Here is a 25,850-nt window from a genome sequence, read left to right on the forward strand (position 1 = left end):
TTCCTCCACATAGAGGATGATGGGTTTCTGCATTGTACTCGGGAATGTGGTCAACCAAGAGGCAATGCTAGATAATTCAGGACATGGGGTTACAGTAGAAAGAGAGAAGTGGGTAATGATCCCCAGGAGCAGCAGAGGGAGGCAGGACTTGCATGTGCAGAGAACCCTAGAGTTCCTGGAACTGTCCAAAGTATACATAGTGTTGGACAAGTATAAGGTGGCCAGTGGCTCAGAGAGTGGTGGTCCTGGAACATTGTGGCGCAAGGAACTGCCCAAGGAAATGAGAGGCAGGTGGACTATAAAAATAGGAGAGTGATAGCAGTGGGAGATTCTACAGTCCGAGGTCTCGACAGCCTTGCAATCATGACTAGGGTTCCCAAATGTTATTTTTTATATATCTCTCTGATATCATGGTGAGGGACACTACAGAACAGGTGGAAAACTTCTGGAATGGTAAGGAGAGCAGCCAAAAAGTTGTCCGTTGGAATGAATGACTGATAGAGATATGCTTGAGGCCTCAAAGAGGGGGGATTAAAAATTTAAAGGTCGAAATTCTGTATTGCTGTTTCTGAGGCGGTGTCACTGCCTGAGTGCTGATTTTACCGGCAGGCATTAGGTGCAGACTCCAACTGCCCAATTCAGTTTTTACGCCCAAAGGTGAGAGAGCAGCGCTAAAAAGTGCCGTTGCACACTCATTCTCGAGCAGGAGCTCAGGATTCCTACTGAATTTCGCATCGGGAGGCTGCCGCCATGCTAGCTGGAAAACAGGAAGAATTAAAAAAAACTCAAACTTCTCCAACCCCCACACAAACTTCCCCACTATTACAACTAATGAAAAAATGAATAAATAATAAAGAAAAAAACTTACTTTGCTCTCTGGCCAATTACACCCGAGTTCCGCTGTTTACTCACCACTTTTTGCAGGCTGTAAGAACGCCTGCCGGGAAGGCCGACATTAAAACTAAATATCACGATAGAGGCGCCAAGGAGGCGTTGCACGCTGGATGACGTTACCGCGCAGTTGATGACGTTAACTGATGCAGAGTTGCCTTTTGGCGCCTCTGCCAAAGAACCTACTGAATTTCAGCCGGGGCGTGGACGACGCTTACCGTCGAAGGTAGGCCTTTGCCGCCCGTTTGCCGCCTCGCACGTGGTAACTGACGGCGTCCACAACCGAATTTTGACCCCTTAGGCACTAGATTGAAAAACGAGACCTCAAAGGTGTAACCTCTGAATTGCTTCCTGTGCCATGAACGGGACAGGTTAAGATGATGATGATTACATAGAATATACAACACAGAAACAAGCCATTTGTCCCAACCAATCCATGCCGGCGTTTATGCTCCACTCGAGCCTCCTCCTGTCTTTCCTCATCTAAATCTATAAACATAACAGATTGAGCAAGAGAATTCATGGCTGCAGGATTCACATCATTGGAGCAATTTATGGAAAAAAGATAAGTATTGAAGGGACAGTCTTCACCTAAACCAAAGTGGCACCAATGCCCTTGCATGGAGTGTAAATGAGGTCATGGAGGAGGATTTCAACTATTTGGAAAGGGGTGGGGGAGCCCAAGTTTGGAACTTGAGAGAGAGAGAGAGAGCGGCTTAGCTGAAATAAATAGAGAGAAAATATTATCAGGAGAAACTCTAATAAAGAGGCTTTGAGATAATGAGAGCTGAAAATGCTGTTGTAGAAAGGGGCAAGGGGTATCAAAAAATAAAATGAGAAAACAAGGAATTAGAATAAGGGTCAGGATTGAGTGGAGTGTATGTGACTGCACAAAGCATTCAAAACAAAATTAGAGAGTCAAGCACTAATGACTGGATGAATGTGATGTAATAATATCAGGCTTTGGTTTGTACAGGCCTGGGAACAATGGCCCCAAGTTTCGACATGATTTGCTCCTGATTTTTAGGAGCAACTGGTGTAGAACGGAGTATCTTAGAAATCGGAATTCTCGCCATTTAGTTTGCTCCAGTTCTAGTCAGTTAGAACAGTTTCACTTTGGAACAGAATTTTTTTTTCAAAAGGGGGCGTGTCCGGCCACTTATACCTGTTTTCAAAGTTTCGTCAGTGAAAACTTACTCCAAACTAACTTAGAATGGAGTAAGTGAAGATTTTTGTACGCTCGAAAAAACCTTGTCTACACTTTAGAAAATCAGGCATAGGTTACAAATTAGGCGTAGGGAATGGTGGGGGGGGAGGGGGGGAAGGGAAGTCATTACATTCTACAATCAATCCTTAGTTATACTTATACAAATATTATACAAATAAATCCAACCTGAATAAAAATTTATAAGCAAAGAAAAGATTAAATAAACCATGTTCCTACCTGTGTGAAATAGCATCAGCCTTCGAGCTGCTGTGCTTCAGGCAGGCCTTTCATGTTGGAGACATTCAACGGTGTGGCATCAGTGTCTCGGCGGCAGCGGCAGCAAGCTTCGAGCTGAGCTGCGGTGCTTGAGGCAGGCCTTCAATCTCTTCGTGGCTGGCCGCGAAGAAGCAACACCGGACGGACCCGAGGCCATTCGGCCATGAGATAGCAGCGGTGTCAGTGGCTGGCCGGCAGCCAAAGAATCAACGCAGGACACACGCAGCTCATTAAGGTTCTTGAGGCCATTTGGCCACGCTTTAGGGGGCGGCGTCAGTGGCTGGCCGGCAGCCAAAGAATCAGCAGCGGACGGACGTGAGGCCATTCGGCCATTGGATATCAGCGGCGTCAGTGGCTGGCCGGCAGCCGAAGAATCAACACCTGACACACGCAGCTCTTTATGGTGCTTGAGGCCATTCGGCCATGCTTTAGGGGCGGTGTCAGTGGCTCAACGGCAGCCGAAGATACAGCAGCAGCCTTCGAGCTGTGAGGGAGACTGAGGCCATTTGGACAGGGAGAGGCAGCCACATCGACAGTTTTATATTTAAATTTGCAGAATGGGTGCTGCATTATCAACACCACGTATTATTGCAAAGTTTAATTGGCACTCTTATTTCTCCAAACACACAGTCCTTAATTTGCATGCACCAATGCAGCACCGGTTCTGCAAGTTTAGCAGTGTAAAGCTGAACTCACTGATTTCAGCAGGTGATTTATTCAGCAGTGCTGCTAAAAGCACTCCCTCACACACAGAAATATCAAAAAAATTAAATTACAAGCCTTTGCCGGAGTCCAAGAAACAAATCTCTTTTTCTGCAGTCCTTTTAAAAATGGCCGAGTGCCAATGTTTGTGTGAGACTGCGCATGCGCGCACGCTCCAACGCGCACGCGCAGGGTTGCCGGCACCACGAAGGCTAATTTAAATTGTACCCGCCCCCTACTACTTAGAAAATCGGCGCCAGTGTTAGGCTCCAACCCCTGCTGCAAAGAGCGCGGCGTGCCAAGCAGACACATGGGAGTTTTTTTTAAGCGCAGTTTTCGGTGCGAAAAACAGGCGCCCAGCTCGGAGGTGCGCCGTTTTTGCCGCGGAACAAAACTTGGGGCCAATATTCCTGGTTATAATATTTTCAGAAGAAATAGGAAGGAAAATTGTTAAAGTATTCTATCAGTACTGGACACGTTGAGGATATTCAAGGGTGTTGCATTATTCAGAATTCATGTGGCTAGAATTAAGAAATGGGAAGCAATGTGGTACAATTCTTGGTGTGCATTACAAGCCGCCAAACAGTAGAGATGAGATAGAGGAAAAATCTGCACACAATTTAGAAATATATGCAAACAACAAGGTATTAATGTTGAGTGATAGGCTGGGTAATGGTAATGTATGTGATCAAAGTGGGAAACATTTTGTAGAATACAGGACTGCTTTAATGTTTCTAGTCCACAAGGAAAGAAACGTTGGCTTAATTTGGTTATAGGAAATAAAGTGGAGTAAATAACTGATGCGAGAGTAGGAAAGCAATTGGGAAATAGCGATCAGAACATAGTTAGAGCCAATGTTTTTTTTAAAAAAAGGAAAAAAAAAGATAAAGATGCTGGACTGAAAAAGGGCAATGTTTAGCGCAATAACAAGGGATGTGGCCCAAATTAACTGGACAGAAAAGTTAGCAAACAGGTCCAAAAAAGCAACAGTGGGAAATATTCAAATATGAGTTGAATAAAGTACAACATGAATATATTTCTTGGACCAAAAGGGGTGCAACAGAGTTCTGTCGATAAATAGAGATATCAAAACCAAACTGAAACTTAAAAGGGCGACGTATGATAAAATTAGGGCTATCAATACTAAAGATAATCATGACAATTATAGAAAGTGCGGTGAGGAAGTGAAAAGGAATTCCACATTGGCGAAAAAGAAATATGCAAAAGACTATCATAATATAAAAGGAAATAGTACCACACAGAAATGAAGAGGATATCTCATTGTAAAGGATGAAAATTTGGCAGAATATGAAGTACTTTGCATTAGTTTTTACAAATGATGGCGAAAGTGAGAAATAGATGTATTCGAGGAGGATATAGAACAATAATTGGAGAATGCTGTGGAAAAGGAGTAGATTATGAAAAAATTAGCAGAACTCAGAGTGGTTAAGTCCAGAATTTAGAGAGGAGATAGATCTCTGGCTGCAATCTTTCAATTCTCAATTTAACGGGCTCAACAGGCCGAATGGCATCCTTCTGTGCAGTAACCATTCTATGATTCAAATATGCATATTGTGTTGTCTGACTGGAAAAACCTTTGTTCAAGAAGGGAGAGAAAGATATATATATATATATATAGACCTATAGGCCAGTTAATCTAATATTAATTATGGGAAAATTCTTTAAATTTATCTCAAATCATCAATTTAATGAGAATTTAGAAGTACATAGCTTAATCAAGAACACCAATTGTGGATTTGTTAAAGACAAGTCATGTTTGCCAAATTTAAGCTTTTGGACCAATCAGTAATTGGATAGATAGGGAATGCAGTAGATTTAGTGTATAGGGATTTTCAGAAAGGATTCTATTAGATGTCTCTCACTAGGTTTGTTGGAAAATGTCAGGCATAAGGTGTAAGTCGCAGCATGGATAGAAAGTAAGTTGCTGGACAGGAAAGTGCAGTTGGGGTAAATGGGTATTGCTCGGAGTAGAAGATTTGAATTGTACCCCATCGGTCAGTACTGGGTCCGCTTTTGCTCTCGGTATGAATAGAAGATTTGGATATGGGACAACAATTTTGAAATATGCTGACAAGTGGGTTTCATAAATGGCAAGGAGTACTTTAAAACACTTCACAGTAAGACTTGGGTTAGTGGAATGGGAAGACAGGTGGCAGATGGAATTTAATGGAGATACGTTTGAGGGCAGTGGGTTTAGTTTTTATGTGCAAGGGATTTAAATGTATATTTCCAGTGACCAGCTGACATTTCTTAATGTGTGTCTCCCTCTTTTCCCCGCCCCCCCCCCCCCCCCAAAGAATGTTATTTCATCATGTACTTTATTTGATATATAAACATATGAACATCAGCCCCTCAAACCTCAATTATATCATGGCTGATCTGTAACTTAACTCCATTTACCCACCTTGGTTCCATATCCCTAATAGCCTTACCTAACAAAATCTATCAATCTCACTTTTGATCTCATCCATCAATCAATCTCCCTTCATCCCCATCCCCCCCAGAAAATCTTACACTTAGTACTGCAAAAATTTAAACTGTAGATTTCTATCTTTTTTCTACTCTGTTCATTAAATTCCCTGTAGTACCTACCTTCTGTAAGAGGTGATCTCTGCTGCTGCCAGAAACAGATCCATCTTTTGCTTGAAGGAATTCAGCGAGTCTGCATCCACCACATGAAATGGCAGCTTGTTCCTGAGTTCTACTATTCTATGGGAAATGAACCACCACCTGACATCTAACCTAGAATCTAGCCTTATACAACTTAAATTTGTGATCCCTGGTCCTGCTTAACCTATTTAATTAAAATAAACTGTCAGCTGGAACACCATCTATTCCCTTCATTATCTTATAAACCTCAATTATATCCATCCTAAGTCTAAGGTATAGAGTCCCAACTCTTTTTTAGCCTATCTTGATAACTAAGATGCTTTAGACTTGGAATTAGTCTAATGGCCCTCTTCTGCGCCTTTTCCAGAGCCTCAATATCACCCACCATGTGCAGAGACCAAAACTGGACACAGTATTCCAAGTGCAGCCTGACTAAGGTCTTTTACAAGGACAAAGCAATGCATCTAGTCTTATACTCAAATTGTTCTATGAATACACCCCAACAACCCTATTTACTCTAGCTGCTCAGCTTTGCTCATGTATGTACTAGAATGCCCAAATCTCTTTATCTCCACCATCTTTAATGCCTTTCCCTGGAGGGTGTACGAATATTGAGCATTTGCCCTGCCCACGTGCATAACACTGCACTTATTTAAATTATATATCATTTTCAAGTCTTGAGCCAATCTCCCAACACATTAAGATCTGCCTGATCTTCTACAGTTCTAACACTCACACAGATTCTTGGTATCATTTGAAAATTGTGCCCCAACCCCAAAATCCAGATCATTAATTAAAATAGCAAGTCATATTACCAAAAATAATCAAATTAATATAAATTACTGGGAAGTTCTTCTACTAGGATGATGACTAAAACAAAAATTTTTTAACTTGCTTATTTTGCAATTGAAAGTTTTACATTCTTAAATATTCCATAAATTTGGTATTTTGTATTGCAATTGTTTATATATGGCCCCTTGGCTCCATAATATGCAACTAAGTGGTTCGGTAAGACAAAAATTTAGACATTTCTGGATGAGACACTGCCTCAGTGTATGGATAAGGATCAGATATTTTAATAAAGCTGCCCCAACAGGAATTGCATGCTATTCCACCTTCACTGCATCATCTGCGTGTGGTTGCTCTTTCTTCATCAGTACACAAACTGTTGGCTACTGTCTTTTTTTTAACGATACCCTCTGTGATTGGACATTGTTCTTCCCTGAATGCATCGCCAGGAATCGAACCCCACCCTCCCTTTCTTCTTGCTCTGGTCAATATTTATTCCCTTCTCAATATATTGTGAAAGTTTGAAACATCCCTCACTACACAGTCTCTGTATTGTATGCAAGATCGCTGGAACTTGGGACTGATCCAATTCAAATCGTAACTATGGGATGCAGGTGCCACTACCTGGCTCCAGGTTCAGTGCAGGGAAGAAAGAGTGCTGGCATTGCTTGATATTATTTAATGTTTACTGTGGGTGGTGTTTGCTGAGCCCCAGCAGTCAAGATAGGGCACAAGGTTCAGATTTGACAAGTGTCAGCTTTGAAAACTGATGCAAATGTCTCACTGCATGATAATAACTCGTGCATATAATATTCTAAGTGGGTAATTCATTATGTGCAAGCAGTATATTACCGTTACATAACACAGCATGCAATTTGGGAAATCTGTCCATTATAGGTGAGGATCAGTTAAAACCAGGTACTTAATCACATACAATAACCCCACTCATTGTCACGTGGTTAACTGCCAAAATGGCCCTTTTGGTTTTTAATCTTCAGTTTTATCATAAAGCATCCGATTTCTTGCTTTTTAAAAATTCTGCATGTATTTCTATATGTCACATTACTCACATGCCTTTTGAAGATCACATCACTGAAGGTACCATAACATTTTCTAGTATTGTAAAAGTTTAGAATATTTTGAGCAAATATTCTAAAACTGCTGATGTCACACTTGCTGTGACAAACAGACCGATTTGTATTTGAACACATTTTATTGACAAAACAAAAAAATATATTATTTTTAGCTAACGTCAATGTTCAAAATGTCAGCCAAGTACATTTCGGGGAGGCCCCAGGTTTGTCGTGGTGCCATCAGCTGAATTCAGGCAGAGCTGCTGTGAGACGACTACCACTGGGCCGAAGCATTCCTAGGCCAAGGAATGGAAAAATCAGCAGGGTTCTCACAACTGATCATTACCTAGTAATCGATGCTGAAAAGTGCATACATCTTTGTTTGTCAGCTTTGGGTATGACACTGCCTCTAATGCTCTTCATTATTGAATAGTCTGTCGATACTTGCTGTCCAGACTCTTAAAGGGACGATGGCCATTTGGTCAATACACCAGAGGACCCACTCACCCGGGTAGCTAGGAATCACCACCTTCAGGGGAGGACTAGTAAGAAAAGGGGGGTTGGGAGGAAACTGACATGGTGCCAACTCATGATTTTATTGACTGATTTATTAAAAGTTTCAGCTCCGATACTTCCTAAAATCCTGGTAAAATGTGGATCCAGCATATTGTACAGTATTGTGTACAGTAGTGCTGAATCACATCCATTAATGGGTTTATTTAATTTCCAATGAACACTCGATCCAACTACTGGAGCTAAATTGTGCCCTCGTGAAGAGCAAACACTGAGTAGTGAGCAAAAGTTAGAAACTGGTAGTATAAGTAATTTAGATATATGCTTTAAGGGAATAATATCAACATTTGATATCAATGCCAAATTAAAGCGCACAGCATAGGGTACAAGAGGAAAGATGTGGGAAACTGGGAAAGGACACGAGTTGGGGAAATGTAGCATTTGTGGCCCTAGCCACTTAATGTAGATAAATGTAGCATTTTGGAAAAATGTAGATGTAACCTTTTGTAAATATATCCAAAGCAGTAAAATTTTCAATAGAATGGAAGAAGAGAAATTTAGGGGTGCTGTGCACAGATCTTTGAAAGCGGGAATGCAGGTGGAAAATGCCATTAACAGGTAAATGGGATTCTGGAGTGTAGATTGATTGGATGATACCAGGTTGAGAAGATAAGTTATAATGGGAGACTTGGAAAAACTAGGGCTGCATTCACTGAAGCAGAGACAGTTAAGGAAGATCTCCAATGTGTTCAAAATTTTGAGTGTGAAAATAAAATATGAACAATAGAAGTTTAACCCGCAGAAGGAGGCCATTCAGTCCATTGTCTCTGTTGGCACTTTATTAAAGCAATCCAAAACTAATCCTACATGCCTACACTCTCCCCATACCCCTGTATCTTCCTCCACTCAAAATATTTATCTAATTTTCTGCTAAAAGTTGCAATGGTCTCTACCTCAACCATTCCTTGTGGCAAAATATTCCATGCTCCAAAAGCTGTTGCGTAAAGGAATTTGTCCTAATCTTTTCACTCACATAGTGATATGGGGTCATCAATTTAAAATTGTCCCTAACACCCCAACTAGGACACCTTAAACACTTTAAGAAAACCCTCCAACATTTTAAAAATGTCTATTAAATCTCCACTTATTCTTCTCTACTCCAGTAGAAATATTCCAAATATCTCAAGTCTCTCCTCATAATTATAGTTTCCCATTCCCAGCATCATTCTGGCGAGTTAACTCTATGGCTTTAATGTTCGTTCTATAATGGGGCATCCAAAACTGCAAACAATATTTCAACTGTGGTCTAGCCAATGTTCTACAGATTTATTATTACTCTTGTGCTTTTACCCCTATTTATAAAACACAAAATGCTGTTGGCCTTTTTTTATGAATTAAACTAACTGCCCTCGTACTTTCAGGAAATTATGTATTTGAATCACGAGGTCTCTGTTCATCCATACCCTTCAACGCCTTTCCGGAATTTTTCCTCCCAAAACATATTACCTCACACTAGTGAAATATTATTTCCTTTGGTCAATGAATCAGTAGCAAGGGGGCATAAATTTAAGATTAGTTGGTTAGAAGAATTTTTCTCACAAGGCATAATATGAAATACATTACCATGCGGCTATTCACTCCAAGTCAATCATGAGACTGTCTCCACAACTTATAGCGAGTACGTTGGGGTTAACGTGATTAGCCTGCTTATAAGTATTGGACGGTGTACCATCTTTCAGAAACGCAGAGAACAGGAACAGAGAAGAAATCGATCCCCGTGGTTATTAACAAAATTTAACATAGAAAGGGTTTTCCCATGTTCTTAAATTACTGATTGGAGAAATGCAGGAAGGACAGGATTTCTTAAAACCTTGCAGCAGTTACTAGAAACTGAGCCATAGGTGGGATTCTAGTTTCAAATAGAAAACATAGAAAAACATAGAAAAATAGATGCAGGAGTAGGCCATTCGGCCCTTCGAGCCTGCACCACCATTCAATGAGTTCATGGCTGAACATGCAACATCAGTACCCCATTTCTGCTTTCTCGCCATACCCCTTGATCCCCCGAGTAGTAAGGACTACATCTAACTCCGTTTTGAATATATTTAGTGAATTGGCTTCAACAACTTTCTGTGGTAGAGAATTCCACAGGTTCACCAAATGTGTGATTGTTAATAATGAGAGTTCAAAACACAGACACAAAATGATCTTGGAAGGATTTAAATACAAATATGATGAGGTATGAAGAGCTTATTAAACTGCCCGAAACAACCCGCGCGCTCAGCATGTTATAAGAATTGACTTCAATGGTACTAACAAATGGTTAGTGTATTTGCTGATGTGCGGCTGCCCATGGATGGTACAAGTGGTGAGGACTGTACTTCAGAGGGAATTGGATAAGCACTTGAAGAAAAATATTAAAGGATATGGATTAAGGTAAAAATGGGAAATAGGATTAAAGTAGAAATGTCTAATGTGGAGCTAGCACCATCACAAATGCAATGGGCCAAATGGCCTCTGCTGAAATTACAGGACAGAAAAAGGTCTGCAGTGAGAAAAGCTCACTCGGCCCTTCAAGCCAATATGTGATATTGTGCGATATCGTGGATTTCTGCCCAAATGCTTTCCTCCAATAAACACTAAGATTCCTTCCCCTATATCCCCTGAAAAAACATCAAAAAGTGCTGTTATATCCATAACCATCAATCCCATTTATATACAGATATCAATCTTGCTCCCTTTTAAAGAAGCCAATTTACCCCAGATATCTAGGAATCTGTTCTACACGTCCACTATCCTGTGTGAAAGGTCTTTTTTCTAATCTCTAACTTTGTACAAGGTTTGTTTACTGCCCAACTCAAATAGCTTGCTTATTTCAACCTGAATCGCTGCCTTTCATTATTTAAAAATGTGTATCATGTCTCCCCTCAGTCTTTTGTCCAGGGAAATTAAGTTTAGTTGCTTTTAGGCTTTCTTCATCGCCAAGATCTGGAATCATCTTGTCATTCTGTAAACCTTTTCCAATGCATCTGTATAATTGCTGAGGTAAGGTGACTAAAACTGCATGTATTTAGCCTCGCCATTGATTTGGGCAATGCCAAGAAACTTATTCTGATTTTAATACAATGCCCAGCACCCAAATAAGCTTATTAATAATGATATCACGCTGCACAGTATGATCAGTAATCACTCTCAAATCTTTATGGCTTCTGCCATTGGGATTTTAATTTTAGTTCACTTTTTTAAGTTTGTTTTGTTTCGAAATGAATTTGAGTGGGTCATTCCTCTCTCAAATGTTACCATGTCTCTCTTTCAAGGTGAAGCACCTGTCAAATCCGATGGGGCCGAGCTTTTCCCAATTCCTGTCCTACTAGCCTAACTTAAAATAGAATATTTTCTGTTCCATCTTCGTAAATGCACTACCTGATACTTATCCATGTAAAAAATAATTTGCTTATAGAATGATACAGCACAGAAGGCCATTCGACCCTTCGTGCCTATGTCGGCTCTTTGGTAGAGCTATCCAGTTAATCTAACTCCTCTGCTCTTTCCCCATAGCCCTGTATTTTTTTCCCTTCAAATACTTATCCAATTCCCTTTTTTATTGAATCTGCTTCCACCACCTTTTCAGGTAGTGCATTCCGTATCACAACAACTCGCTGCATAAAATGATGTTTCCTCATGTCGCCTCTGGTTCTTTTGACAATCACCTTAAATCTGTGTCCTCTGGTTACCAACCCTACTGCCACTGGAAACAGTTTCTCTTTATTTACTCTATCAAAACCTTTCATGTTGTCACATTATCAAATTTCCTCTTTACCATTCTCTCTAAGGCGAACAACCCTAGCTTCTCCATTCCCTTCACATAACTGAAGTTCCTCATCCCTGGGTCCATTCTAGTAAATGTATTCTGTACCTCTCCAAGGCCTTGACAGGACTTCCTAAAATGTGGTGCCCAGAATTGAATACAATACTCCAGCTGAGGCCTAACCAGTGTTTTATAAGGTTTAGCATAACTTCTCTGCCTCGATTAATAAAGCCAAGGATCCCATACGCTTTTTTAACAGCCTCAACTTGTCCTGCCACCTTCAAATTTGTGTTCAAACACCCCCAGGTGTTTCTGTTCCTGCACCCCCTTTAAAATTGTGCCATTTAGTTTATATTGCCTCTCATTCTTCCTACCAAAATGCATCACTTCTCAGCCTTAAATTCCATCTGCCTGTGTCTGTCCATTTCACCTGTCTGTCTCTATCTTTCTCATTGTTTACTACATTTCTGAGTTTTATATCATCTGCAGACTTTGAAATTATACCTTGTATACCTAAGTCCAGGTTATTAATATATATCAAAAAGAGCAGTGGTCCAATACCAACCCCTAGGGAATACCACTGTATATTTCTCTCCAATCTAAAAAAACAACTGTTCACTACTGTCTGGTTATGGAACAGAAAGCAATGTGTATCCACGCTGCCACTGTCCCTTTAATCCCATGGGCTTTAATTTTGCTAACAAGTCTATTCTATGATACTTAGTCAAACACCTTTTGATAGTCCATATGCACATCAACCGCACTACCCTCATCAACCCTCTCCATTACTTCATCAAAGAACTCAATCAAGTTGATCAAACACAATTTGCCTTTAACAAATCCGTGCTGAATTTAATTTATTAGCAATTAAATACCAATTAATTTTGTCCTGGCCTATAGTTGTCGGATTTATATCTCTCCCCTTTTTTTTTAAAAAACGGGTGTAACATTTGTAATCCTCCAGTCCTCTGGCACCACCCCTATATCTAAGGAGGGTTGGAAGATTGTGGCCAGAGCCTCTGCAATTTCCACCCTTCCCTCAGTAACCTAGGAAGCATCCCATGTGTCTTTTCTACTTTGAGGACTGCCAACCTTTGAAGTACCTCTTTATTTTTATCCTATCCAATATTTTTCTACTACATTGGCAGCATCCACTTCTCCAGTGAAGACAGATGCAAAGTATTTAGCACCTCAGCCATGCCCTCTGCCTCAATCTCCTTTTTGGTCCCGAATCAGCCCCACCCTTCCTTTGACTACCCTGTTACTATTTATAAAGAGAGTTGTGGGTTCCATTTTATGTTAGCCGCTAATCTATTATCATACTCTGTCCCTCTTATTCACTTTTTTTAGATCACTGTCCTGCCTGTGTTGAAATTGGTTCTCCATTGTATTATGAATCTTACATTTGTCATAAGCCTCCTTTTCTGTCTCATTTTAATCTGTATATTTTTAGTCATCCAGGGAGCTCTAGCTTTGGATACCCTTCCTTTTCCCCTTGTGGGAATGTGTCTTCTGTACCCATACCATGTCCTCTTTGAATGCCTCCCATTGTTCAATTACTGTTTTGCCTACCAATTTTTGATTTCAATCCACTTGGCCGAAATCCCTTTTCAACTCACTGAAGGGGCTATGGGAGGGGGGGGAGGAACTTAACACAATCACTAAGGAGGTGGTACTCAGTAAGATAATGGGACTAAATGCAGATAAATCCCTGGACCTGATGGCATGCATCCTAGGGTCTTAAGAGAAGTAACGACAGGGAATGTGGATGCATTGGTTGAAATTTACCAAAATTCCCTGGATTCTGGGGAGGTCCCAGCAGATTGGAAAACTGCAAATGTAATGACCCTATTTAAAAAAGGAGGCAGACAAAAAGCAGGAAACTATAGACCAGTTAGCCTAACATCTGTGGTTGGGAAAATGTTGGAGTCCATTGTTAAAGAAGCAGTAGCAGGACATTTTGGAAAGCAAAATTTGGTCAGGCAGTCAGCATGGATCTATGAAGAGGAAATCATGTTTGACAAATTTGCTGGAGTTCTTTGAGGATGTAACAGGGTGGATGAAGGGGAACCAGTGGATGTGGTGTATTTGGACTTCCAGAGGCATTTGACAAGGTGCCACATTAAAGGTTACTGCACAAGAAAAAAGTTCACAGGGTTGTGGGTAATATTAGCATGGATAGAGGATTGGCTAACTAACAGAGAACAGAAAGTCGGGATAAATGGTTCATTCTCTGGTTAGCAACCAGTAACTAGTGGGGTGCCGCAGAGATCAAAGCTGGGACCCCAACTATTTACAATCTATATTAACGACTTGGAAGAAGGGACTGAGTGTAACGTAGCCAAGTTTGCTGACGATACAAAGATGGAAGAAAAAGCAATGTGTGAGGAGGATATAAAAAATCTGCAAAAGAACATAGACAGGCTAAGTGAGTGGGCAAAAATTTGGCAGATGGAATATAATGTTGGAAAGTGTGAGGTCATGCACTTTGGCAGAAAAAATCAAAGAGCAAGTTATTATTTAAATAGCGAAAGATTGCAAAGTGCCGCATTACAGCGGGACCTGGGGGTACTTGTGCATGAAACACAAAAGGATAGTATGCAGGTACAGCAAGTGATCAGGAAAGGAAGGCCAATGGTATCTTGGCCTTTATTGCAAAGGGGATGGATTATAAATGCAGGGAAGTCTTACAACAGCTATATAAGGTATTGGTGAGGCCACACCTGGAATACTGCGTGCAGTTTTGGTTTCCATATTTATGAAAGGATATACTTGCTTTGGAGGCAGTTCAGAGAAGGTTCACTAGGTTGATTCCGGGGATGAGGGGTGTTGACTTATGAGGAAAGGTTGAGTAGGTTGTGCCTCTACTCATTGGAATTCAGAAGAATGAGAGGTAATCTTATCGAAACGTATATGATTATGATTATGAGGGGGCTTGACAAGGTGGATGCAGAGAGAATGTTTCCACTGATGGGGGAGACTAGAACTAGAGGGCACGATCTTAGAATAAGGGGCTGCCCATTTAAAACCGAGATGAGGAGAAATTTTTTCTGAGGGTTGTAAATCTGTGGATTTCGCTGCCTCGGAAAGCTATGGAAGCTGGGACATTGAATAAATTTAAGACAGAAATAGACAGTTTCTTACCCGATAAGGGGTTATGGGAAGCGGGCGGGAAAGTGGCGCTGAGTCTATGATCATATGAGCCATGATCTTATTGAATGGCAGAGCAGGTTCGAGGGGCCGTATGGCCTACTCCTGTTCCTATTTCTTATGTTCTTGTACTCCATTTGCCCCACTTATTTTTCCAGTACTAGATCCAGAACTGCTTCCTTTGTTGAACTGGAAACACTGATGAAGTTCTTTAGTACACATTTCAGGAATTCGTCCCCCCTTTCCCCTTAACACTGTTACTATCCCAGTTTGTATTAGGACTTGGGTGTCATAGTACATCAGTCATTGAAGGTTGGCATGCAGGTACAGCAGGCGGTTAAGAAAGCAAATGGCATGTTGGCCTTCATAGCGAGGGGATTTGAGTACAGGGGCAGGGAGGTGTTACTACAGTTGTAGAGGGCCTTGGTGAGGCCACACCTGGAGTATTGTGTACAGTTTTGGTCTCCTAACTTGAGGAAGGACATTCTTGCTATTGAGGGAGTGCAGCGAAGGTTCACCAGACTGATTCCCGGGATGGCGGGACTGACATATCAAGAAAGACTGGATCAACTGGGCTTGTATTCACTGGAGTTCAGAAGAATGAGAGGGGATCTCATAGAAACGTTTAAAATTCTGACGGGTTTAGACAGGTTAGATGCAGGAAGAATGTTCCCAATGTTGGGGAAGTCCAGAACCAGGGGTCACAGTCTAAGGATAAGGGGTAAGCCATTTAGGACCGAGATGAGGAGAAACTTCTTCACCCAGAGAGTGGTGAACCTGTGGAATTCTCTACCACAGAAAGTTGTTGAGGCCAATTCACTAAATATATTCAAAAAGGAGTTAGATGTAGTCCTTACTACTAGGGGGATCAAGGGGTATGGCGAGAAAGCAGGAATGGGGTACTGAAATTGCATGTTCAGCCATGAACTCATTGAATGGCGGAGCAGGCTCGAAGGGCCGAGTGGCCTATTCCTGCATGTATTTTCTGTGTTTCTATGTAACTGAGGTTCCCCCCATAATCACTACTCTAGTTCTTGCATCTTTCTGCAGATTTACTCCTCTAACTCCTTCCCACTAGTGGCCTATAGTATACACCCAGTAGCATAATAGCTCCTCTATTGTTCCTTAATTCTAACCAAATGGATTCTGTCTTTGACCCCTCAACTACATCATCCCTCTCCAGTGCTACAATAGTTTATTTAATCAATACTGCAAACCCCAACTTTTTTTCCTTCCCTGTCTTTCCTGAATACCTTGTAGTCAAGACTATTAAGTTCCCAATCCTCCCCTTCTTTGAGCTAGATCTGTTATTGTCACAGTATCATAGTTCCATGTGGCAACTTGAGCCCAAGGTTCACCAACCTTATTTAGCATGCTATGTGCATTTAAGTCCATCTCATTCACAAAAAGGAGTTCAAGAACACATCCCTATGGTTTATTTCCCCCAGGCAGAGCATTTTCTATTAAGCATCACACACTGTATTCTGGTGATAAGCTAATTCTAGATCTATAAGGTGGTAAATATTTATTTTATTGGTGCAGAATAACCAGTTACAGCGATATACAGTATATACATCAATAGATTTATTTTTATTCGTTATTTGTATCATTGCACCAATTATCCCAATTCTGTTCCGATAGGAAAGTGTTAACTGGTGTGAGGTCTGACTCTCCATAAACTTTGCAAGCTGATGTCGGATTTATTATGGCCTCACTACATTTGGGAAGTTTAGGTTCAGTACCCTTTTGTTGATTGCATTTCCATGGCAATGTACATTCTGTCCCTGGCCTTTTTGCACTGCAGTTTTTCGCTCCTCCTCTCTAGGTCAGAAGGTAAGATATGCAGTGCACCACAGGCAAGCAAAGCTGTCTTAAAAATTGGCAGGAGAGTAGAAAACGTTTCTGTGCCAGTTTAATAGTTAGAAACAGCAGGTTTATTTTCTTATCTTGGTCTAGGTCTTGAGAACTATATCAGTATATTAGCAGTCCAGAGAGCAACATAGCTGCTAAATTACCATTGATGTAGCTTTAATACAAATAAGCAAATTAAAGCAATATTTTGTACCAAACTGGAATATATGCTCAAGTGGTTTGTAAAATATGTGCTTCGGAAGTCATTTTAAATGTTATAAACAGATGCTCCTATGAGTTCGAAATATTTTCTAAACTTACATTGTATATCCTGGAGATCACATGCAAACCAAAAGGACTGTATGCTCATTGATATGCAACCAGCTAGTGAAAGGGAACTCAGGAAAGCTGGAAATTGAATATGGTGATTGTACAAGATTGTGGAATCAGAGGTAAATGGGTGTGGAAAGCTACAGCCAGGATCTTGATCAAGATGTGTGCCTTATTTTACAGTTTGTTATGAGAACAAAATTAATCCTGGTAAAACTGAAAGATTTTAGTTGAACAGTTTAGATTTCAACATTTGAAAAATCAGTAAGTTAGAAGTTGCAGGAGAATATGCAACTAAAACATTATTTCAGTGAAGTGTCACAGTTAGTTAGTATAATACCTAGCTCTGCAACTGATTAGAATTTTGCAAAACTGCAAATGATAGTTATGGATCCCTCCAATTGTGTTCGTGTGTGATGGGCCAGGATTAGGATGGGGGAAAAGGAAATTGTTTCCCACAATTTTGCCAAAATTATTATTATTTTGTATGACTGGATAAGTTTATAATGTAATGTCATGGGGGAGCACAGCCAGAACACTTCACACCACAACAATGGCCATATTATACTGTGCTGCAGAATACTGTTCTGCCCCATGGTCCTGCAGCCACCACACAAAGATCATGCACGTGCAGCTAAGTGCCGCCATGACGACGGTGTCAGGGATGCTCTCAAGTCCATTCCAACTGAGTGGCTCCTGGTGCTGTCCCACATTGCCCCGCCTGTCATTTGCTGCGACGCCACCGTGCTCCATGAGATGGAAGAAATCATGAGCAACATAAACCTTCCCATTCACAAAGACTTGAAAACCCCACCACGGAAGCACTTTAAAATCGCGCGGCCATTCTGAGGAAACAACTGCCAATATTCACTATCCAGATGGACGGAATCATGGCACCCATGCAACATAAAGAACCAACACATCATCACTGACCCAACAGCAGAGGTCCCTGACTTCGCCCCCCCCCCCCACCCCCCCAAAGACGGAGAGCGTTCAACTGAATCCGCACACGGCATGGACGATACAGCCACCTACTACACGTGGAAGATGAGGGATGACCCGAAGTGCAACTGTGTCCATGAGTGCTACACCATGGAACACATCACAGCAACCTGCCCACTAATATCTGTCGCGGGGGACATCTTATTTCTCCACTCGGCGTATCAGGAGGCCATCGAATGGATAGCCAAACTAGACATCCCATTATTATAGGAAGTCATAATAGATTTATCTTAAATTTACATTTTTAAATATTAACAAGTTAAACTGTGTGGGCCCCACTTCATTCCAGCATACCATATGTTTTCAATCCTTATAAGAGTGTCGATTTAGATCCCAAAGGGTCTACAGGATTATCAGATTGCTAAACAGGTTCCTGTATTTCGTGACTTACATGAATGTTATTTTTGTTGCTGTATAATTAAAAACATCTCTGTAATGATGGCGCTGTTCTCCTTTGAGTAGTTGACGCTACCTTACAGAGATTGTCATTGTGACCGCCGGGAAGGTGCTTGGAATTGTGTAAATATTTATAGTCTACACAAACAAGTTTGCAAATTATTGTTCACTCAGTAGGACAGGGAAAGCCAAGCATAATAAAAGGTGCAGTAAGTGAACATAGAGGCCTGACCTGACTCTCAAGACTAGAATGGGGTTGTTTACAAATAAGGCTGCAAATACGTGATGTTTAGCTGCAGTGGCTGTAAAGCCAATGCTGTAAAATGCAATACTTGAAAAGAAAAAATTTGCAGGTCTATGAGGGAAAAGAGCACTTGAGTGGAATGAACTGGATTGCTCTTTGAAAGGACTGGCACTGACACGATGGGCTGAATGGCCTCCTTCTGCCCTGTATGAGTCTATGATTTAGGCCAAACTAAAATAAGTCTCAGTATTGCTTAGGTTGAGTTTTCTCCAAAATCATATTTAATTGGTCACCCAGCTAAAAATTGAAATGATCTCTAACAACTTGTTAAAATATTAATGCCGCTATTTCATTATAATCCACATATTGAGGAGTCACATTAATTGGGAAATCCATTTCATATACTTTTTTGCAGGAGCCACCTGATCCTGCTTTCCTGCAGACAAGCCATATTGCAAAAAGCCTATTCTCACATGTCGACCATGTTGGGATTTGTGTTTGTTAGCCGAGAATTTTATTTTATTTTGAAGAATTGAGTCTATGCTTTATGCTATGTCCACCAAACAGATACAGTAACTTTGCATTAAAGGATGGAAACAGTTTGCTGCCGACAGTCATGATAGATCTCATCAGTACTTTCTCCGCAACCACAGTGTTGCCTTGTGAGAATGTTTTTTGGAATGGTTAAAATGGCAACTGCAACCCAAAGTGAGATACTTCTTGGCTGGCAAACGCAAGAACAAGAAACAGCATCACAATTTGGGGGACGTGGTGCATGTCCACAGATCCCTGAAGGTTGCAGGCCAGGTCGATGAGCTGATTAAGAAGGCAAAGGGAATACTTGCCTTTATTAGCCGAGGCATCGAATACAAGAGCAGGGATAATATGCTTGAACTGTATAAAACACTATAGTTAGGCCACAGCTAGAGTACTGCGTGCAGTTCTGGTCATCACATTACAGGAAAAATGTGATTGCACTAGAGAGGGTATAGAGGAGATTTAACAGGATGTTGTCTGGTCTGGAAAATTTTAGCTATGAGGAAAGATTGGATAGGCTGAGGTTGTTTTCTTTGGAACAGGGGAGGCTGAGGGAGACCTTATTGAGGTGTATAAAATTGAGAGGCCTAGAGTGGATAGGAAGGACCTATTTCCCTGAGCAGAGGGGTCAATAACCAATAGATTTAAAGTAATTGGTCGGAGGTATAGAGGAGATTTGAGGGGAAAATTTTTCACCCAGAGGGTGGTGGGGTTCTGTAATTCACTAACTGAAAGGGTGGTAGAGGCATAAACCTGCTCCACATTTAAAGGTACTTGGATATGTACTTGAAGTGTCGTAACCTACAAGGCTACAGACCAAGAGCTGGAAAGTGGGATTAGACTGGATAGCTCTTTGTCGGCCGCACGGACACGATAGGCCGGAATGGCGTCCTTCCGTGCTGTAAATTTCTATGATTGTATGATCAGTTGAAAACCATACATTTGTCTTCCTCCCATGTCCTTTTTTCCGATATGAGAAACAAAAGAAGCATCAGAGGACCCTGCAGCGGGTTTGTCTGGAAGATTCCCCTGGGTAAGCCCCGCTTTATCAGTGCTTATCTCGGTGAAGATACTCAGAAGGCAAGAAAGTTCGAGGAAAGCACCTAACACACCACACTGTCCTGTAATTGATTCCAGCTTTCAGTTCAGAGCCAACTTGACTCTGGTCTTGGCATCAGATGCAGCACTCTAGAGTAAAAACAGTAGCTTCGATCCCCTAGGAATCATGCCAGATGGGTCTCTGACACACAAACCCCCTCCCCCCTCCCCCCACCTCCTTATTTATGGACACTGCATTACACTGTGCCAGACTCTCTTGATTTATGCAGGTAATATATAAAGTTAAATAAACATGCATTTCTATTGTGCTTCATCACATCAAAACATCTGAAATGCAGTGACAGTGTTACGCACGAAAATTAGTAACTATCGTACTCTCCGTATCATGGGTTAAAGTGCCTACTGTACACTCTGAGAATCATCCTCACAGCATGTCAGGAACTTGCTATCTGCGAAATGACATCTGCAAAGCCTTGCCACTGTATGGCACAACTATCTTGTGTTTAATGCTCAGCAGGTTGGATATCCATTTTACCTGGTGAAAGCAGAATATTTTAAGTCAAATGAAAAAGAAGTCTGCATTATATTGAATATGTCGAGTTTTCAGTTGGTTTTGTTTGTATTTTTTTAATGAATAATTCAAAAGGTAGTTTTTAAGGATGAGTCTATGCTCTTTAAAGAATTATAAGAGTTACAAAAATTAACTTATCAGATAGTATAAAATTCTCATGAATCCAATATCTTAGGATTTGCTGTTTGTCCGTGTGTCGGATGCTAATCAAACATAACTTCTGCAGCAGCAAGAAAGCAACCATTATGACAAGATAGAAAAACTAATTTATACACAGCAAGAAGAAAGAAATCAGTTAACTGAACTATCGTCGTTCACCAAATATCTTTTAAAAACACAAAATAAAAACCGAATCTGCAATAGTCCAAACTTTAGTGATCAGCACATACTGACTGGGATTTTCCCATTCTGTGTTCACTGGCCTGTGATGATCCTGCCATTCATGACAAATGGGTTGATAATCGCAGCTTGGCCTGTGCAGAAGTGGATAAACCTGGTAATTTTGTCTTTTAGAATGTAACGTGGAATGAGAATTTTTTTGTTGGCACATCAAGCAAATGCCTACCGCAGACCATATACTATATCATTGACTCTACGCAACCCAGTTAAATCTCCTGAAGAAAGGATTTGCAAAGTTTCTACCTGCCCCCAGAGGCAATTCAGCAAAATTACAGAATGCCCATCTAATCTTACAATCCTGCATTTTACAAGCTGCCTTGGTTGACATGACATTGGTCGCACCCATTCAGGAACAATCATATCCAAATAGCATTATCTCAAGTTGTACTTATTCTTGTCCTAATAGCTCTTGTCCTGTTCTAATCAGCTATTTATCTATTTTTAGTTGCTTTAATTTACACAGTAGTAACTATATCTGTTTTCAAACCTTTCTGTGTGGAAGATTCCCTGTAAATATTAGCACACACTCAGGAACTCTTGCCCTAACTTTCTGACAGGAAAGTTTATATTGATATTTTCTTAATGATGAGAGACTAGGAGCTGTAGAGAAACAAAGGAATTTTGGTGTCCATGTATACAATTCACTAAAAGCACAGGTACAAAAAGCAATCAAAAAGGCTAATAGTACGAAAATAAAAATTGCAGGGCTACAGGGAAAGGGCAGGAGAGTGGGACTAGCAGAGGTGCTCTTGCAGAGAGCCGGCACGGGCTTGACGGGCCGGATTGTTGCCTTCCGTGCTGTAACCATTCTATGATTCATTTTATGATATATAATAACAAATAGTGTGCTAGTAAATCCACAAAAATACAGAAACCAGGTGGCCCCTTGGTTCCACAGGGATCCTATCTCCGATCAGGTTTGAAAACCTGTGGTCTATTCCACATGCACAGTTCTCTGGTTTTTAAAAAAAGGTAAAGCAAATTTACTTTCTTGAACTTTTTAGGTTGATGCTCTGTGTTGATAATGCAAGTTAAATAATTTTCTAACACCTACATACATATTCTTGCAGCATTTTAAAACCTGTATTTTGTCAGCTCTTAATCCTCATTTCTCCAGTGAAAAGTTCAGTTTTGCAATTGTTTTAATCTGCACCTTAATCTTAAAACTGCCAGCCTGGGAAGTTTTAAGTAGCTGGGCCAGTTCTTACTTTTTCCAAAGTGTTTTTACTTACATTGTGGCACTGAAACAGCAAACTAAAATTGTAACAAATGTTAGAAGTAGCTTTGTTAACTCCATATTACAAAAATAAGTTTCCAGGTTTGATTCCCAATTTGTGCTGAGTTACCTGATCTTGGCCTGGATGGCACATTCCTGGGTCAGAAGGAGGAAATCAACTAGGGATCCCACTACTTATAACTATCCAGCAACAAGCGTGCTTGTATGTATTCCTAGTGAAGACAGAATCGGGTCCCTGCAATTGAAGTAGACTGCCAGAAATCACTTTTTTTATATTCATGTGGGCACCTCTAGCAAAACCATCATTTATTGCCCGTCCGTAATTACCCTTGAGAAGGTGGTGGTGAGTCGCCTTGAACCGCTGCAGTCCGTGTAGTGAAGGTACTTCCACAGTGTTGTTACGGAGGGAGTTCCAGGATTTTGACCCAGTGACGACGAAGGTGATATGTGGCTTGGAGGGGAACTTGGAGATGATGATCCCATTGCAGCTGCTGCCCTTGTCCTTTGAGGTGGTAGACGTCACGGGTTTGGGAGGTGCTGACAAAGAAGCCTAGGCGAGTTTCTGCAGTGCATCTTGTAGATGGTGCACACTGCAGCCATGGTGGAGGGCGGTGTTTCAGGGCTCTGTAGCCCAGCAAGTCGTCAATGTCTTCAGGAGGTTTGTTAATTATTCAGACTGTGTGGAATGGACAAGTTCTCAAATCGTATTCGTTATTTTAAGCTCTATTGTGTAAGCTTTCTACAACTACTGTAACTAGTTAAAGCTATGCTTATTTTAACAATACTCTGGTTACAGTAGATTTTTTGGGATAAATCATGTTTATTAAGGGTCTTGTACAGTAGCCATATATGTAAAAAATCAAGTATAATCGAGGCCACAGAGGGTTTAATTTAGCAAAAGATGTATTTTAATATAGGCACTTCACATACAGTTCTATTATAAATGTGTTAACACTTCTCACCTGCAGTATTCTCCCCAACAAGAGATGTGTGGAGATCAAAGAAAAGAAAATAGAAGGGGATGTAAAATAAATGTCTTTTCTACTTTTCAGACCTTTTCTCCCCTTGAGTCCTAAATGCACTGTGAATACAGTTCCACATACCTCACATAAGTGACAGTTCATCAAGGCTAGACTGAGCGTCGGCAAGTTGGTTAAATCATAGGAGAGCACTTCGCACCCATGCCTGATTCTTTCATCCCTTGGTGCTATAAACATGTGTTTTTCAGCAGGAATCAGTGACATGGGAGACCACTTCACACCCATCCCCGATTCTTTTATCCCTTAATGCTTATATATATGTGCTTTTCAGCAGGAATCCGTGAATAATGATCAGGAGTAGGATCCCTTGTTAATTTTACCCTCTCTAACCCAGAGCCACCGAAGCAAATCATAGCACCCCTAATGCCAGCTCAGATAGGATCAACTAATTGAGCACAGGCTGGGAATAGAACCTGAATCTTTATCGTTTTTGTGGCTCGATACCACACCAGGCAGTCTATTTATTCACTGAAGCATTAAAGGATCCATCAGATTCAATCAGCACCGAGCAACTCTCTTCACTTCTCACGTGGATATCTAAATGGCAAACCCTGCATCCACAGTGGGTAAAGTCATTCAGTTTGGATTATTGCTAATTATGTTTATTGAATTCATCAGGGCCACAATGGTTCGGTAATCATTGACCGGACAAAGAAATAAATCCTGATGCAATCAGCGTGAGTAAGGTATGCTATTCAAAAGTAACTGATTCCCACAAAAGATGTAACCACGTGTGGGAGGTCAGGGTTCTGCTACCTACCATGCAACTGTAGGGGATGACAGAGAAAATATGAATTGTGCCAGTTTACCATTTGGAGGTAGTGATATAGATTGTGCTGGGTGATGTGAGATTTGATAACTATTAGAAAGACAATAAAATATTGTCCTTGTGGAGAAGTTTGCTTATCTAGTAAATGCTCTTCTGCCAGGACATAAATTTGTTTGGTGGATATTCCAGGAAATTCCTTAATCTGTCGGATTAGGAGAGAGTAGATGGGAATTGCAAAGAAAGACAAACAAGCCTTCACATAATGTTGTTTTTTTTTAAATAAAATTCGTAGCCAATCGTTCCAATTCTTTGTCAAATCACAAACGCCAGAGGTCACCTTGCACATGCCAAGGATCACTCTGCACCAATGCTCTTAGCCAAAAGGCCTAGAGCCACTGCACCGTTCCTGGAAGTACTGCAATACCAGGTTCGTGCCATGGAGGTGGATGGGTCAGGTCCCCCACACACCTCCGTGGAGGTGGATGGGTCAAACCTCCCCACCCACCTCCTGTTTCCAAAAATGCAAGCATATACCTTCCTGACCAGGGAGAAACCACCCGGAGGTCATGGTGGCTGGTCAGAAACGGTACTACACTTGATCTTAGCCAAAAGGCCGAGAAGCCTTCACATAATGTTTATGGTTAAATCACAATCCCCTAGTTGCTAGACAGCATAATAGTAGTGACTGATATTTGGAGGACTGAACCTCCTTCACTTTACTGTGACAGCGGTAAGCATTTCAGATGTAGTTGCAGCCTCTTGCCTGTAGAGTGGTACCTGCAGTTGTGCCTGTCCATGTCCTGAAACTGTTGGGCTGGGACCTGCAAGCACCCAGAATGAGTACAGAAACAGATCTAACTTTAAGAAAAGGTGGCAACCCCACAAGAACGTGGGGTTTGTACTAACTTAACTTCAGCTGCTTTACCATGGGAAAGAACCAAATCAAGGTAAAGTACTTCTCCATTGCTGAGAAGGAATGAAAGTAGTTTGGCTGGAGCATTTGTTGGACTACACGAGCACACAGATCTCGTGTGGAATATGTTTAAAAGCATCTTTGATTTTTTGGTTTGCTTCGGGGTCAAACTGCTTTTTTAATACTTACACTCCTGTTAACACCGTTGGTAAAGGTAGCTGAATATTGTGAAGACTGAAAACATTATCTTCAGTCCCCGCCACAAACTCCGTCCCCTCCCCCTAGCCTATCTGAGGCGGAACCAGACTGTTCACAACCTTGGTGTCATATTTGACCCTGAAATTAGCTTCCGACCACATATCCGCACCATCACTAAGACCATCTAGTTCCACCTCTGTAACGTCACCTAACTCCGTCCCTGTCTCAGCTCATCTGCTGCTGAAACCCTCATCCATGTCTTTG

General features: G+C 41.1%; 1 pseudogene; it reads right to left on the bottom strand.

Annotated features, from left to right (window-relative positions):
- Positions 1–24,865: 24,865 nt before the first annotated feature.
- LOC139225971 (U2 spliceosomal RNA) lies at positions 24,866–25,100 on the bottom strand (annotated as a pseudogene).
- Between the last annotated feature and the right edge of the window lie 750 nt (positions 25,101–25,850).

Source organism: Pristiophorus japonicus, chromosome 15 (genome assembly GCF_044704955.1).
Source record: "Pristiophorus japonicus isolate sPriJap1 chromosome 15, sPriJap1.hap1, whole genome shotgun sequence".
Lineage (NCBI taxonomy): Eukaryota > Metazoa > Chordata > Chondrichthyes > Pristiophoridae > Pristiophorus > Pristiophorus japonicus.